Source organism: Coenobita brevimanus, chromosome 48 (genome assembly GCF_032717465.1).
Source record: "Coenobita brevimanus isolate Jiangsu-jjx chromosome 48, ASM3271746v2, whole genome shotgun sequence".
In the NCBI taxonomy this organism is placed as follows: Eukaryota; Metazoa; Arthropoda; class Malacostraca; order Decapoda; family Coenobitidae; genus Coenobita; species Coenobita brevimanus.
This window is the reverse complement of record NC_137001.1, coordinates 24592903-24610587: the sequence shown is the minus strand read 5'-3', so window position 1 is coordinate 24610587 and position 17685 is coordinate 24592903.

Below are 17685 nucleotides of genomic sequence, written 5' to 3'. Positions count from 1 at the left end.
TTAGCGTTCCTTTGGTAATTATGTTTCTGGAGTTTGATGTAAAGCGACTTAGGAGACGAGGGAGGAGGATGCACCCCTACAAGACCCTAGTTCACGTCCTTCTTACGCTTTCTGCCTCACTATATGGATATTAACGTCACCTCAGATACATGTTTTCCCATCACAAATGCTGCAACAGGCCCATAAATGCCATCTACTCACCAGATAGTGTGGGTCTTGTGTCATTGAGGTGCACCCGTGTCGTCTGCCATATTGACACTTGCAGTGCTCGCTCTCAATTGGCCAGAATTTTGTCACGTCATAACCCGCTGAATTTAAAACCACAGAAATAAACAAACCCACTAACTCTTGCTTTTCTTACTAATGCTTGGAAAACATAATTACATTCATGATTCGCTTAGATGATACTGAATATCATCATTATCATTCGACGTATCGAGGAGGCATCGCAGCATCTCTTCCTCAGCGATTTGTTTTGCAGATGAAAACCTTGGCATCCTCTTCTGTGTTATCTGTATCGTTTTAAAATACCCCAGACTTTTAATCTTACTGATGATACCACGGAAGGAAGTGATCGAAAAATAAAAACGTCTTTATAATCCACCATTTGGCCCAGAATTTTGTAATGTCATGAACCCGCTAACTTTAAAAACACCACAAACTTTTACTTTCATTTTATTAATGCAATGGTAGCATTTGACCGGGGAATAGAACTATATTTATAATTTATTTACTTCGTAGAGCTGATATGAAAGTGCGGTGGGGCTCTAGATGTACGGTAAAGCAGTGTACACGTCGATAGTCACAGTCCCCTTAGTCCCCCGAAAGGATGGTGGTAGACTGTCTTTAACTGGAAGGACAGTTTTGGTGCGCATAGGATTCTTGCTCAGACAGGCCTGGCTATGCAACTGCTACTACTACTGCTAGCATTACTACCGCTGCTTCATAGTGAATAACAGTGAAATGTTATTATCCCGTGGCTGCTAAGCTGGTGTGATTCCTGTTACCCCGTTAGCTCAGCATCATGGTGATTCCCAGTCAGACTGTGCCCTAAAGATAGTTATTTAGGGCGCGGAAGCACGTGATAGTAGAGATCCGACTAAAATGCACGACAAACCCAGCTCTTTTACAGTAGGCAACAGATACGAAGGTGATGAAGGCGCCGCGTACAAAAGCCGCAAGATCATCGACCATTTCGTTGGCCCAACAGAACGATGTATACAGGAAACGGAATAGGTACTGCACACCGTCTAGGGATCAGACCATTACGGTAAGTGCTGGCGAGGGGTGGGGAATCATCACAGTATATCTCCATCATCAGGAATGGTAATCACGAACATTTTTACAACCAACTTCCTCTCATATAACTGTTATTTGTTTTTGCACCAGGAACAAGAAATATATGGGACGTTTCGACAATACTCTTCTTGTCCTCCAGAACCCATCTATCATCTTATCCCTCTCTGCCTCGCCATGAACATAGAGGCACGGGATAAGGCTGCTCTGTTCCGGCATTCAAGATGAGTGACCAGCTTCATTCGTCCCTGAGCGGCATTATATATATATAGACCACAACCTTTCCTCGGATGTAAATCTTTGCAGGCTCCATCCTGTTGCAGCGCCTTACCATATTCGACTACCCCGCATTTGTTGGTTAAATGGTTACCACCCAGTGTATTTATGGAGCCGTTGAGTGCAGTAAGCCACTTGACTTGTTACTCAGTATAGTCTCCTGAAAACTGCCGTACATCGAATGAGTGGATAGCATGCGCCCCCGCCAACCACAAAAAACCGAAGACTCTAAGCTAAATTTCCTCTTAACTACAACATTTTGCTGCATAAGGAAAAAGACGAGCAAAAGTCTAATGTCCCTGCTTATCAAAATACAAGTTACGAGAAGAAATTGATTGTGAATTTGAATCCTGGGAATTTTGCAACCTAACTCTCATGTGGGTCCGTATTCTCGTCGGTTAAGAAAGCTCCCCAACACCTTTTCCTTTGCAATTTATTCTGGTTATATCACCTTACTCTCCTCTTCTACGTTATGTAAACCCTTCTAGCATCTCCTCACTAAACATAAATTGCGTGCAAAAGGATATTAACCAGCCACACCTAAAAATAAATCGCTAAGGAAGAGGTGTTACAAACCTCCATAACATTCTCATCGGGGAAAGAGGCTCCCTAACACCTCTTCCTTAACGAATTATTTTTCAAACTACTCGTTAGTATCCCGTAGTTTGCTTCTTGTGTGTGTTCAGTATCAACATAGATTGCATGAATAACACACAAGAATATGGTAATGGAGCGGGAGCAGGAATAAATCGGTAATGAAGAGGTGTTAGTAAGCTTCCTAACCACAATAACACAAGAATACAGTAACGGAGCAGAATCAGGAATAAATCGGTAAGGAAGAGGTGTTAGTAAGCTTCCTAACCACAATAGCACACAAGAATATAGTAACGGAGCAGAATCAGGAATAAATCGGTAAGGAAGAGGTGTTAGTAAGCTTCGACCTAACCACAACAACACACAAGAATACAGTAACGGAGCAGAATCAAGAATAAATCGGTAAGGAAGAGGTGTTAATAAGCTTCCTAACCACAATAGCACATAAGAATATAGTAGTGGGGCAGAATCAGGAATAAATCGGTAAGGAAGAGGTGTTAGTAAGCTTCCTAACCACAATAGCACACAAGAATATAGTAGTGGAGCAGAATCAGGAATAAATCGGTAAGGAAGAGGTGTTAGTAAGCTTCCTAACCACAATAGCACACAAGAATATAGTAGTGGAGCAGTAGCAGAAATAAATCGGTAAGGAAGAGGCGTTAGTAAGTTAGCAAGACCAACTGGTTCCCTTCATCTAAGCTGTGTTAACCTTTCATCACATCTGGCAGGGAAACGATATCACCTAAGTTGCTAAGTTGGTTTTCTTTGGTAGTGTCGAGCTAGCAATTTCTCTGCCAGGTATTTTGTCAGTTCTCCTTTGGCCTCAGTATATGACAAAAATGACCACATTTTTGTCTCTACTCTCAATTCACACGATAATGAATGTTTTCTTGGTCCTCTCATCTCTTGTGGTTTCCTTGAGAGACCCGGGTAGATGCTGGCCAAAGACTACACGAAATTCAACATACATTCAGTTATATCAACAAATTTAGTTGCCAAATGCTAAGCAGTAAACTAATTTTTATATCTGTCCTTCATGGATGTTATTGTATGCTTAATCTGCTTTGTAATATGTGTTTAATACTTGTAGATTTGAAGTTTTTAGCGTTTTATTTGTACTTAGTTTTATACCATGTTTATTGAAACTGTTTGGTTTTGCCTAGCTTAATTAGTGGGGTGTGCCTGCAGAAGTGGATGAGAATGGCAGTGCTTTCGCGGACATCTGTACAGGGAGGGAGATGGTGGTAGCCAGTATCCTCCTTCGACACAAATAGATACATACCTGGTAGGTATACGTGGCGAGTGATGAGGAGGGTGGGTGGTGAACTGAATGAACGGAAGGCAATGTTTGATTATGTGTGTGTGGATGATAGGATGAGAAGGTGTGTAATGAATGCAAGGGCATGTAGAGGTTGGGGGAGTGGACTTTCCGATCACCACTTGGTGGTGGTGAAAGTCAAGGTTCAAATGAAATGGAGGAGGAGGAGAAGGGTAGGACAGGAGGAAGCAGTCCATACAAGGAGGGTAGAAAGACTGCAAGTGGATGGAAAAAAGGCTGAATATAAGAAGGAAGTGAAGGAGCGATTGGGCAAATATGATTTGGAGCAGATCGGGGACGTGGAAGGTGTGTGCAGGATATTCCCAGAAGAAATTTGTGCAGCATGTGAGATGGTGTGTGGGGTGAAGGGAAGCCGAAAGGAGGTGCAGGGAACAGCACGGTGGAACGAAGAGGTGAGACAAGTTGTGGCACAAAAGAAGAAATCATATGGTGAGTGAATGAGAAACAGGGGCGTGGAGGAAGTTGAGAGACAGAAGAAAGAGTTATATGTAGAGAGGAAGAGAGAGGTGAAAAGATTAATAAGAGAAAGTAAGAAGAGAGTGGATGAGGAATTTGGAAGGAATTTGAGTGTAAAGTGGAGGGAATGTATGAAAATGTTCTGGAAAGAGGTAGAGTTAAACAGGGTGATGACGAAGCAAGTTGGGGAGTGAAAGATAAAAACGGTAGATTGCTAGTGGAGAGGGGAGAAAAAGTGGGCAGATGGAGAGAACACTTTAAGGAATTGTTGAACATAGAGAATGAAAGTAATGCGAGTATAAGTGGCTGGGGAACGACTGGGAGAAGGAGGGAGGTGAGAAGACAGGAAGAAATCAGTAGGATAGAAGTTGTGGAAGCAATGAAGAAAGTTAAATCGGGGAAAGCCCCAGGAATTGATGGAGTGTGTGGTGAAATGCTGAAGCATGGGGGAGAGATAGTAGTAGACTGGATGTGGAAGATGTGCAGATTGGCCTGGGAGGAAGGTAGAGTCCCGGAGGATTGGAAGTCAGGTATAATTATTCCCTTGTACAAAGGAAAAGGGGAAAAAGAAGTGTGTGGTAATCATAGGGGCATTTGTCTTCTTAGTATAATAGGAAAAGTGTATGGTAGGATACTTATTGACAGAGTTAGAGAAAGACCAGAGAAATTAGTTGGAGAAGAACAGGGAGGCTTTAGGAAGGGAAGAGGTTGTGTAGATCAGATATTCATTCTTAGATCTTTAGTGGAAAAGTTTCTAGAGAAGGGAAAGAAGTTGTATGCGGCTTTCATGGATTTGGAGAAAGCATATGACGGGGTGGCTAGACAAGGATTGTGGAAAGTGTTAAGAATATATGGAGTAGATGGGAAGTTGTTGAATGCTGTAAAGAGTATGTACGATGGTGCGAAGGCTGCAGTGTGTGTGGATGGTGAACTAAGTGAATTTTTCTCTTTGAAAGTTGGGTTGAAACAGGGATGTGTCATGTCTCCATGGTTGTTCAATCTGTACATGGATGGGGTAATAAAAGAGGTACAAGGTAGGGTAGTGGATGTTGGAGTGGCCCTGGTGAGAGAGGATAGTGTTTGGAAACTCCCTGTACTGTTGTTTGCAGATGATACTGTGCTGTTGAGTGAAGACGAAGGGGAGCTGCAAGGCTTGGTGGATGAGTTTGGGAGAGTGTGTAAGAAACGGAACCTAAAGGTGAATGTAGGGAAGAGTAAAGTGATGGTCTTTGAGAGAGGTGAAGTCAGTGAATGTACAGCGAGGTTGGATGGTGAGGAATTGGAAAATGTGAGTACCTTTAAGTACTTGGGTAGCATGATGAGTAAGGATGGAGGTTTGGAGGGTGAAGTGCTTGAAAGGGTACAGCAGGGAAGAAAGGTTGCTGGTTCTTTGAAAGCAGTGATAAGAAACAGGGAAGTGAGCATGGAAGTGAAAAAGTTACTACATGACAGTATTGTGATACCAACTCTTACGTATGAAAGTGAAGCTTGGACGTTGTTGGAAGGACACAAGTCAAGAGTGAGAGCAGTGGAAATGAGTTATTTAAGAGGAGCCTGTGGTGTCACATGGACAGACAGGCTGACGAATGAGGATATAAAAGAGCGTTGTGGTGTGGATGTGGATGTGATAGGAAGCGTTATGAGGAACACACTGAGGTGGTTTGGCCATGTGGAGAGGATGGAGGGTGAAAGACTGACGAAGAGAGTGTATGTGAGTGAGGTGGAGGGGGGAAGAGAGAGGGGGAGGCCGAGGATGAGATGGAGGAATGGGGTGGAGAGGTATATGAGAGAGAGGGGTGTGAGTTGGGAGCAGGGCAGTGAAATGGCGGGGGACAGGGGGACTTGGAGGCGATTTGTTTGTGGCCACTTCAAAAGGGATTGAGGCGTCTGGCAATAGATAGATAGATAGATATTTCATGTAGCTCAGTGGTAGACAATATTATGAATCTACATCCTTTCCACAGCACATGTTCATGACTAGCGCTGTATTCTAGTGTTAAGCTGTTGTTGCACCTCAGCATAAGAGATGGAGAGACAGCAATGTTTGGCCAAGTTAAAGTAAAAAGTGTATATCAGTACTTACACATTTCTGTGGATTAATTTGGCTGTAGTTTAAGTTGTATAGGAGGCTTTATAGCAACATGCATCAATACATTGCATATTCAACCTTAGACTGTAATAGGTGAGGGGCACCCACCATCCACTCACTCAATGTACAGTAGGTGAATTACAGTGACAAGCCAAATAGTTTGCTGTAATCTGAGAAACCGTTTACTGTACTATGTAAGATGGTAACTATATGACCAAATGAACACCTGGTGGTTGTGTGGGTTAAGGCACTTTAACTAGAGGTGTCTGTGAGGGTTAGCATATGAGGGGTGGTTAGGATTCATTGCTCCCATAATGCCACTCAGGGGCAGGCAAGGCTGATTGTCTACCTGCCTTAAATATTGGGGAGCCTAGCCCTGGGCCCCTATGTTCCAATTTGGGGCACAAGAGGGCTGGAGTACAGGTGGTAGAGCATTTTTATTTGCAAAAACCTGGTTAAGCCACTGCCCCTAGCCCATTGGTGGCTTCCTTTTATTCATAACATCTAGCAGTTTTATTTAGCCAAAGACAGACGTTTCAAGACAGAGGTGGCAAATGTAGCCTTAAATAATTCTCTTCAGTGTGAAAAGCCTTTCCTGGGTTGAAGAAAATGGGCTAGAAAGGTAACACGAAAGTACTAAAGGAAAAGACAATTCTCTTGACCTAGGGAAAAGATGCCAGGCTCAAGGGTTAACGTATGAAAAAACAAGAAATACTTCACTTAGCGTTTTATTTAATTTGCACGTAAATTATCGTTTGAAAAACGGATGATATATTCACGAAATTCTCGACCTAAAATTTTACGAGAAAAATAGAACCAAACGTTCTGCTGGTGTGACGTCACCAGGGTAATGGGAGGAGGTTCGAGACGGGGAAGGTGAGTGACGATTTTATAATTTAATTTCGGCTTTAATCATTATCGTTGTTGCGGAAATTCTCATCCATACGCAATCATTAGTGTCTAGTGCCATTATTGAGCAGTGGAGTTAATTAAATAAGCGTGTAGTATGTGCGGAGATTAGACGATGGTTTATATTCCCAGGTGGCCAAGATGTCCCCGCAAACAGGTGGGATATATAAATCTTCTGTTATTCCTGCCATCCATATTGATTTATAAGATTAAATGTGATCCTGTACGAGGGTAAGCATTGGAGCTGAATATGGATTGGAAAAAATGTGAGGATGTATTTTAATGGTGGGTATTTTGAAACTTTTAATTTTGTTTACCGATTATTAAAGGGCCAGGAATCCATTTACATCGGCCCTATACACCCTCAGACTGGTTGTAAATTGTCTCCTGGGCATTGAGTGTATGTGTGGAAATTGATAGGCCAGGAGCCGTGGTTATATGTCCCCAATTTCTTGAGATATGGGTTAGGGTGGTAGGGTTAGGTTAGGGTGCCCATTTTACAATATTTTCAGGGCAGCTCCTTTCAATTTCCTCGCATGCACACAACACCCAGCTGGCCGATAAATTTATAAAGATCACCCATAATTGTTTTGGAGAGGATATGTAGGTTTTTATGATCGATTCTGGTGTAATTTGGTCAATTCGATACAGATTTTTGTTGGAAATCAGTTTTCAAAATACGGCAGGATCTTCCCAGACGATCATAATAAGCCAGATCAAGGAAATGAGTGATATGAAAAGTCATTTTGGCATTAGCTAACCCAGTTCCAAGTAATTCCGCTCCAACCATGACAAATTCTCAGGAATATATTTTGGGGCAGCATCATTAGGCATTGTGTCCATGGTCTGGTAGTTTATATGCACAGTATCGTGGACAGTTGAAAAAAAAAAAAAATACTGGCTGGCCTGTCTGTCAACCTTAGCCAGGGATGAGCACCTTGGCTACACCCACACACACAGTTTTTCATGAACAGGTTAGTTTGTTTAGGTTACCAGGTACGAGGCCTGATTGAAAAGTAGCCAACCCTTTGCCGGTGGGAGGAAAAAAAAAAAAAAAAAAGTTCAGCCATTAGTCCCCTTGAAAATATTACTCGTGGGACACAACACACACAACCCAGCAGCCCCTCCATTGCTGAAAAAGTTTTGTAAAGTTTATTTTTGGGATCGTCAACGAGATCTTTGTTGCATTTGTCTTTCATTTGTGTCTTCAAATCTTGAGTCCTCTAGCGGCATCTTCAGTTTAGGAAGTAGCCAAAAGTTGTGGTGGGTCTGCCAGTCCCCTGCCACCCACAACTCATCCCTTGAGACGAACTGCATTCTGTAGGCGACAGAGAACTCCCAGGTAGTACTTTTTATTGATTGGCCTTCTGAAGCATACTCATAATGAACAACACCTGCTGGTTGGAAGAAACTGTCAGCATGAGGGTCATCGTGCATGAACCTGCCGTTCCTTTGGCCGTGGTGATTCTGGTGACTCCATTGTGGTGCCTGAGCCTTTGATTCTGGGTTTTATCCATAAACCCAAGATTCATCACATTAGTCTCTTCCTCATAAAGTCTGGATTCTGTTTAGCAAGTTCAGTGTGTCCTTAGCAAACAAATACGTGACAAGTGACAACATCTTCATACACACTGCATGGCCGCGACTATACTCCGTTTTTTTTTTATTGAGGCGAAGATGCACATGACAGGTTTATGATGATTGGCTGAATGCAACATATCCATAAAATATTTACTAACCCAAATTTCCCCCTCAGATATTTGTTGTCAGTTAGTAATGCTAGATTATGAAGTAATGTTGCATTCAACAAATAATCATCAGTCTGTCAAGTGCATCTTCGCCTCAATAAAAAAACTGTATAGCACTGAACATATCCAAACATGCTCACAATGATTCAAGGTCACACTCCAGTGAGTTTCGTCCCCACGCCCCTACTGCTTTACGAGAGAAAAACTTTTGGTTAGTTTTCAATCAGACCTCGTATGCTGGCATGAGTGGTACGAGGTATTTAAATCAGATAGTTCTTGCTGTAAGTATTCCTCTACCTAATGGCAGAGGCAGGGTGACGGAGTTGATTGTGTTGTGGCCACCCCTTACAGGATCAAGGTGTCTGGTTGTACAGGTAGTTAGATTTCCAGGTCAGTATCTGCTCGAAACAGAATGGTAAATATTTAGCAGAACCCACAATGGGAAATTAGGCACTGTACAGATATGGTGAAGAATTTTGTATTTATATATAATTATTTGCTCATTTTTCATCTATGACACTCTGGTTAATTTTTTCGTTTCAGCCCATATAGTAAAAGTCCTCTCATTTGGCATCTGGTCTTGCAGTATTTCCAGTTTTTAGGCGGTTTTCATAAATAGTCCCAGTACGAAAATTCTCTGCTCTTCCGGCACAGATGCTGAGCCGATCGACCAATTTGGCTGTTGGTGCAAGATCTAACGCTTTTCATAATTCATAATCATATAGTGCTGTTCATAAAAATTAGTGCCAATTAATATTAGAGTTAAAATAAATTTCAGCCTTTCTTTAGCTATGACTTTCACATTCCTGAAAAAATAAAAGCAAGAATGGGAGACCTCCTATTTCTCAGAGACTGTGGCACAACTGATTAACCAGACAGCAGCTCTGCCAAAGAGTTGAGTAAATGACGTGACTTGCTCTGGTCACCAACTGGCTGGATTAAATAATGTCACATCTCTGTTAACAGTGATATCTGACGGAAGTGCCATTGAAGTAATGGTGCTTGTACAGGTGATATCTGACTATAGAAAATCTACAAAATGACTGAAGCAGCCATGCAATGAAGCTTTTAAATTGTTTGACCGTGTGGAGAAGTTGGAGATGGAGAAATTGACAGGATGAGTGTGAGTGAGGAGGAGGGGGAGACCAAGGATGAGATGGAGTGGAGAGATATATGAGAAGGGAATGAGTTGGAGGGAGGGCAGCCAAATGACAGAGGACAGGGTAGCATGGAGGTGATCTGTTTGTGGCCACCCCTTACGGGATTAAGGCGTCAGGTAATAGATAGATAGATAGTCATCTTCAGGTGGTAGGCTGGTGTTAACCCATGCAGTGCTGTTGATGTGGGTCTTTTATTCATGCTAACACCACATTTTGCTCAGCAGAGAGAAATACTGTTCCTTTTTCTTTAACTTGACCTGAAACTTCTGTCTCTCCACGTTAATTAGTGAGCTGTAACATTAGATGAACACTGGAAAATGATGCAAGGCACAGTGTGCAATGGGTTGGATGTAGAGCCATAGCATTTTCATTTTCTGTCACTGTGGTAAGTGAAGTAAGCTGCTGAAGGATGAAATCTGGGGCTAAGTTACGATGAAAAACCTACAGCAGTCAGAAGTTTAACAAAGTGTATGAAGAAACCATGGCATTGTTGTTATAGTCGTGTGGCCTTACCCTGGACCAGATGTTTGTCCCTTTGCAGCTTTATTTCATGCAGCTCATTGGCAGAATAAGACAACGTTGTAACTCTGCATCCTTTCCATTACACTTTATGACTAACGTTATGTTCTGGTATTAATTGCCTGCTACAACCTGTTAATCAGGATGGAGAGATGGCAATTACATCAAGTTAAAGTAAGGTTATAATGCACCTAGAAATGTTATGTTCTCACCCGACAGTCCTGTTCAGTAATGCATAGCAGTCAAAGATTATAGGAAAACACATGTGGGTTTATTATTAACATTATTATGTAGGTGGATATAGACAGGTCCCAAATTTATGATTATCAGATTTAAAACACCCGTGAGTCTGTGGAATGTTTAAACAGCATTCCACTTTACGTAATGCATTTAGCCGAGAAAAAGAAAGGTCACACTTGTTTTCATTACATTTTTCAGTGGTCCCTCTCCAGCAGTTATGAGGATAAAAATTGCATTTGGCATCCAGTCGTACATCATCCAGTCCTTTTTGTATCATCAGGAATGTAGGGACCCGGGGCTAGGCTGTGTAGTCCAGACGTTTAAGGTGGCAATGACCAGTCTCACCTGCCCCTGTATGTGAGCAATAAACTCCAACCACCCCATGAATTTAAACTATTAGGACCTCATCCATTTGGAGTGCCTTGCAAGACCACCAGGAGTCAATGGGTTATTTAGTTGCCACCAAAAGTAATAAGTGGCTTCCTGGATTGCAGGAAACAGTGTGGCCTGTCAGTGTGACAGTCACCTGAGGGCAGCACTACATTAAGTGAATTGTGAATGTCCCTTCTTGCCATTTTATATCATCTTATACCATTCTTTCACAGGTAGGTCTTCTGGTGATGATTATGCTGATGATAATCTTTCACAGGTTGCCAAGATGAGTTACGTTGATGCAGAACCTCCACCTGTAGCCTCCTGTATTCAGTGAGACTACTTCTGTCATGGGTGACAGTGGCCATATCTCCCACCCACACCAACCCACGTCCAGTGAGGCTTCGTCTGTTGATTACAGTGGCTGAAACTCCCATCTGAACCAGCCCACATCCAGTGAGGCTTCTTCTGTTGATTACAGTGGCCATATCTCCCACCCACACCAACCCACGTCCAGTGAGGCTTCTATTGATTACAGTGGCCGAAACTCCCATCCGAACCAGCCCACATCCAGTGAGGCCACTTCTGTTTGGTACTGTGGCCAAAACCAACCACACCCACCTGCATCCAGTGAGGCCACTTCTGTTGTGGGTGACAGTGGCCAAAACCCATCCACACTTGCCTGCATCCAGTGAGGCCACTTCTGTCATGGGTGACAGTGGCCAAAACCCATCCACACCTGCCTGCATCCAGTGAGGCCACTTCTGTTGTGGGTGACAGTGGCCAAAACCCATCCACACTTGCCTGCATCCAGTGAGGCCACTTCTGTCATGGGTGACAGTGGCCAAAACTCCTGCCCACATCCAGTGAGGCCACTTTTATAAATTACAGTGGCCAAAACTCCCACCCGCACTTGCCTGCATTGAGGCCACTTCTATTAGTCAGTGGTCAAAACTTTGCGCACTTCTGACCTCGTCCATTGGGGCCACTTCTGTGGGTTACAGTGGCCAGAGCTCCTGCCTACATCCACCCAAATTTTGTTTGTGTTTGTGACCAAGGCTCCTACCAACCAGCTCACGTCCAATGGAGACTCTTGTACGGGTAAGTGGCCAAAACTTGTACCCTCACCTGCCAATGTCCATTGGGGCCATTTCTGTGGGCTTCAATGGCCAAAACTCTATCAGGATCTGTCCACATCCAATGGGGCCACTTCTGTGGGTTGCAGTGGCCAAAACAACCTGCTGAACCTGCTTGCACCATCAAACAGTTGGAAACCCCACCCCCACCTGCCTGCAGTGAGGCCACTTCTGGCCTGGGTTACAGTGGCCAAAACTATTGCTACCTCCTGTACCTGCTCACACCATCAAACAGTTGGTGTGGACATGGCCATATTTGGGTGCAGTCTCCAGGTTGCAGTGTTGTGCCGTGCTGATAGTGAGTACTATACGGTACCCTTTTTATTTTAACTTGGCCTAAAATTGCAATCTCTCCATACTGTATTTTGAGTTGTAGCAAAATTTTACCACACTATAATGGTAGTAACAAAGAAGTGGTGTGGAAAGAATTTAGAGCCATAATATTATCTCTCACAGAAGTACATGAAATTTCTACAGAAAGGATGAATCTGGGCCAAGTTAGAGTAAAAACAGTGTACCATTTCTTAATGCTTCCACATTACCCAAGTCTCTACACTCTGCAGTATATACAGGAAGTTACTGTTATGATACTCTTAACATTGGTGTAATTGTTTTTTATAATTGCTGAATACCCAAGCCTTTGGTCCGTGCACGCCTGTGTGTATGGGGCAAAATGGGATAGGGTGATGTTATTTATGAATAGGTACGGAGTTATAATTTTTTTTTTTTTTTTTTCCCCCCCATGATTTGATTGTAACGGCCTCACTCCTATAATGTACTTTTTCATTTTATTCTTGCTATCTCCATACAATGTTATTCATTTTAGAAGAGACTTTTCTAACTGGAGAGGTTTAATACAGACTTTAACCCTTTGGTGTTTATGGGTGCGGTGCAAAATTCATACACTCGTCACCATTTGACGCTGGCTGCGTCTGTGCACACTTCAACTGCTTGTAACTGTTCGACGCAACCAGCGTCAAACGATATGGTCCCTGTTTTTTCGGTTATGGAATGATTTTGCGTCCAGTTCTGGGCGAGAACAAAGCACTACTTGCGTCCCCGTGCATCCCTTCTCCACGCTCAACCCACCCCGCACCCAGCATCACCCCACTGCCCCAGTCAGTGTGCTACGAGCCTTGCTCGAGTGCAAGATAATTTCCTTTCATGCTCTGTAAAATCGGCCCTAATTGACCCACAGTAATTCTTTATACACCAAAATGTAAAATAAATTACCTTTTTTTCTCTCTCTCTCTAACATTTACCATAAAAATTATATTTATGCGAAAAAGCTGAAAAAGTCTGAAGTTAAAAAAAAGAAATAAAAAAAAATAAGGCATAATATACATTCAGCTGATCGTTTTTACAACACCATAAGCAAGTACATTTATTCAGGATTATGTTGAAAAAAACAAAAATTATTATCATTGAAGCATAAATAAGGGTGTGAAGATAATTGATTATGAACTATCAAGTGCGCAGGAATAGCGGGATGATAGGTGGGGGATCTCAGTGTGTAGCCTTGGGCATCTAAGACTGTGTCCCAGGTACATACAGTTGGACGCAGCCTGTGTCGATTGGTAACAAGAGGGTTAATAACCCCTTCAGCATGAGATGTCTTTCATAATGAATAAAATTGCATGTAGGTAGGATGAATAAATAAAAACTATGCTGTGATAAAGTAGCCTAAGAAAATTCCATTGCTTTACTCTTTTTCACTTAACCTGGCCTAAAATTGTCACCTCAAGTATGATATAAAATGCCAGCAGGTTAGAGGATCTACTCTACAAGTGTTTGCCATAAATGTACCGCATAAATAATTTGCCAGTTAGTGTCGTTAGAATGTCCCAGTCGGAGTGACGGCCTTGTATAGGTTTGATCCCCAACAGGTGAGTGGAGGATGTATAGTTATGAATTGCCACCAAGGGAAGCCAACTGGTCACCTACTTACATGTACTGGACTAAGGCAGCCTAACCTCAGGCTCGTACACAACCTGGCATAGGTCTGATCTAAGAGGTGACATGAGGGTTTTTCAGTCATATTATTGCATCAGAAGTAGGCATGTAATCTGCCCTTAAATACTTCAGTATATTTGACTACAGTAGCATAGCCTTGGGCCCCTACACTTTTTTAAGTACTGTAGATGTGTAGGCTATCAGTACTATATCCAACAAAGTAACTTTACCCATAGTTTCACCCTTTTGCTCCTTGCTTCACATCCTTGTCATCGCACTTCATGATAATTCAGTACTGCTATAATCTCTTATTACAACTCAGCAATCATGGTGGGGCGAGGGCAGTTTTAGGCCAGGTTGGAGCACAGTGTAGAGGGTAGGAAACACATGGATTGCGACCCATTGCACCCCTTCAACGACCATTGTTTGTTATAGCTGACAGAAATCCGGTGGCGTTTGTAGTGTCCGGTATCTAGTTTACCAAGCGCCATTAAGTCGAGGGTCTTGTATACATGATTTCAGGCACAAAATGATGTGTAGTTGCGAGGTGTCATATCAAGCACAATTTGAGTCACTTAAATATCCAGAAAATGCAGTTATATACTTCTTAAATTGGTGTATGGACATGATCTGAGTGACAAATTACCTCCTGAAAATGCAGTGATATCTCTTAAATTGGCTTATGGACAATGTTTGAGGTATAGAAGTGACCAGACAGTGCAGTGATATATCTCTTAAAGATTGACATATGGACTAGATCTGAGTCACAGAAATGGCCTCCTGAAGATGCATTTTGCGATTAATCACATCACAGCATTTAAAAAGTTACTTAGCTGCCTGTTATGCCTCGTCCACCCAGGAGAGCAGTGTGTATGGAAAAGCCCAAACAGAAAATCGTTTCCGTGTGTGAACTGAATGAGCTGTTGGTGTTAAAATTCAGTGGTGTTATGTAATGAACTGGTGTGATGTACAGCTGTTTTAATGTACTGGTGTCATGTATAGTAAGCAAATGTTTGCCAACATCACTGCCAACATTGTGTCCTGCCTTCCATATTTTTCCCCCTCCCAAATCAAACAAATAATCCTTTCTTTCATACTTTTATTGTGTGCTTCATATTGCCGTCACACAAGAATATCTTGTGTAACATCTTCCATTACCTAAACCATCAGAGAAGTGTGTTGGTAATATTTGTCTTGTTCCACTCCAAGTGAATGAGAGTATCTTTTCATGTCATACTCTTGTTGTGTGCCTAGTACAGGGTGACCAGAGACTCGATAACTTCAGGAAGTGATTCTTGGGTTGAGTTTGGGTAAAAAATGCAATTTCAGCATGGGGTGCTGTTCTTAGCCATTAGAGTTAGTCACTGATGACCTTATGAATAAGAGGGAAGTAAGTTTTGCTCATAATGTCATCAGTAATGTTAGTTCTGTAATAGTTGTGAATTGGACCCATGTTAATATATGATTTTTTAATTCTTTTTACTCAAACTCAGCCATAGAATCATCTTCAGTAGGTCATGTGGGCCACCCTGTATTGTTGTCACATAAGAATAGTTCATGTAGCATCTTCCATGACCTAAGCATGCAGAAAATGTTGGTGAACTTTAGCTGGTGACTACAACTGCCGACAGTAAATATTGATACACATTCATACTTCCTTATGAAACTTTTACACAGTATATATTTTAATGAGTTTGCCAAGTTACAAAAATTATACAAGTGCTACCTTTGCTGGATTAGGGCGTCGGGCTATAGATAGATAGATAGATAGCTAAATTTTGACCGTTGTTTTCACTGTCTTGATGTGTTGCAAAAGTGGAGTCTGTATCTGAGCACTTAGGGGAAAAAAAGTATTGTGCATAATGGATTCACTGATTTCATACAGGATTCAGTCATTCATATTGTCTTGATCCTCCTCCTCCCCTCTTTTAGCTGATGTTTTAAGTTAATCCAAGACCTTTTCTTTGCGTCATTTAATATTATGTATCTTAGTGTAGGGAATGGAGGAAGATTTTTATATTCACCACTGTACACGTGATCAAAAAATTATCATGTATGGATCTGATGGTTTCTTATATGATTCAGTTCTTTTATTATGTCATCAGTATCATCCTTTTATATCTGATACATAAGTGCATCCCATACCTTTTCAGTAGACCACATTTATTTTTTAATTTGTATTGGTCTTTTGGTCTTGTAATTTCCTACCTCATTGATTTTCTTGGCTGTATCCTTGCTTGTCTTGATTGTCTTATGCTTATTTTAATTTTATATATATATATTTTTTTTGTAATGCATCTTTCTTTTAAATTTTTGCCAAAAGATTATTTACAACTGGTGTTTGGAATCCACTATTCAGTTCAGTTGCTTCACTTGATGGTGCCTTACCCTTTATTCCATTCTTTATATATATTTATTTATTGTCATTTCCTCATCTTTTTCCATATCCCACACTGTATTCCATCCCTGTTTTGAATTAGTGCCATATGATCAGTGATATTTTGTGCTACGAGCCAGTCATTCAGTTCAATTCCATTTGACGTAATTGATAACTTATATATATCCGATTCAAAGGCCATATCACAGTACAGTATATTCTCTATTGTCAGGAATTGGTGAGAGCATTAGTGCTGAGGTATAGTTTGGGTTCATGATTTTTTTAAATTATTTTTATTTTTATTTTACCTGGTTGGGGTATGTTTAGTTAGTTTTAGATTAGTTTTCAATAGATGTGGCTAGGTTAGGTTAGTTTTAATTAGGGGAGCTTGCGGAGTTACGTGGAGCCTTGTGGTTAGATTTTCTTTTTTTCTGAGTTATGTTTGGTTAAGTGTGGTTATATTAGGTTACTCTCAAGGTGTGGCTAGGTTAGGTTAGGATAAGTCAGGGGAGAAGGTGGAGTTATGTGGGTTGTTGTGGTTAGATCAATTTGGTTTGGTTAATTTTTAGAAGTCTGCAAGGTTGGGATTGGTTAGTTTGGGTGTTTCAGGATAATTCCCTAAAGGTCTGGGTAGGTTAGGTTAGTTTAGGATTAGTTAGGGAAGCATGTGGAGGTATATACTGTAGAGGGACAGACACAGGTGAGGAAATTAAAAGGAGTGTTGTGCTAGTGTACCATATGATCATGTAGTGCGTGCATGTATGTGTATGTGTGTTGTGTGTTTTTATGTGGAGAAACAGAGACAAATGAGGAAGTTGAAGAGTGTTTTGGTGTTGATGTGGATGTGGAGCATACGGAGTGATGTGGAGAGACAGACAGAGCAATGAGGTAGTCAAGGAATGTATTGGTGTTGATGTGGGTGTGGAGCATACGGAGTGATGTGGAGAGACAGACAGAGCAATGAGGAAGTCAAGGAATGTATTGGTGTTGATGTGGGTGTGTGGAAAGTGTTAGTAGAAGTACCCTGGTCATGTGGAGAGAATGGGAAATGGAAGATTAATAGGAGTGGGGTGGAGGGGGAGAGGGAGACCAAGGATGAGGTGGAGAGGTGTATGAATGAGGGTGGTGTAAGTTGGGTGACATGGAGATAGTAAGTCCTGTAGTCTTTGTTTTCATCTGGAACTTGCCCACTTGTGCAACTTGCATACATAGTTGTGGCTG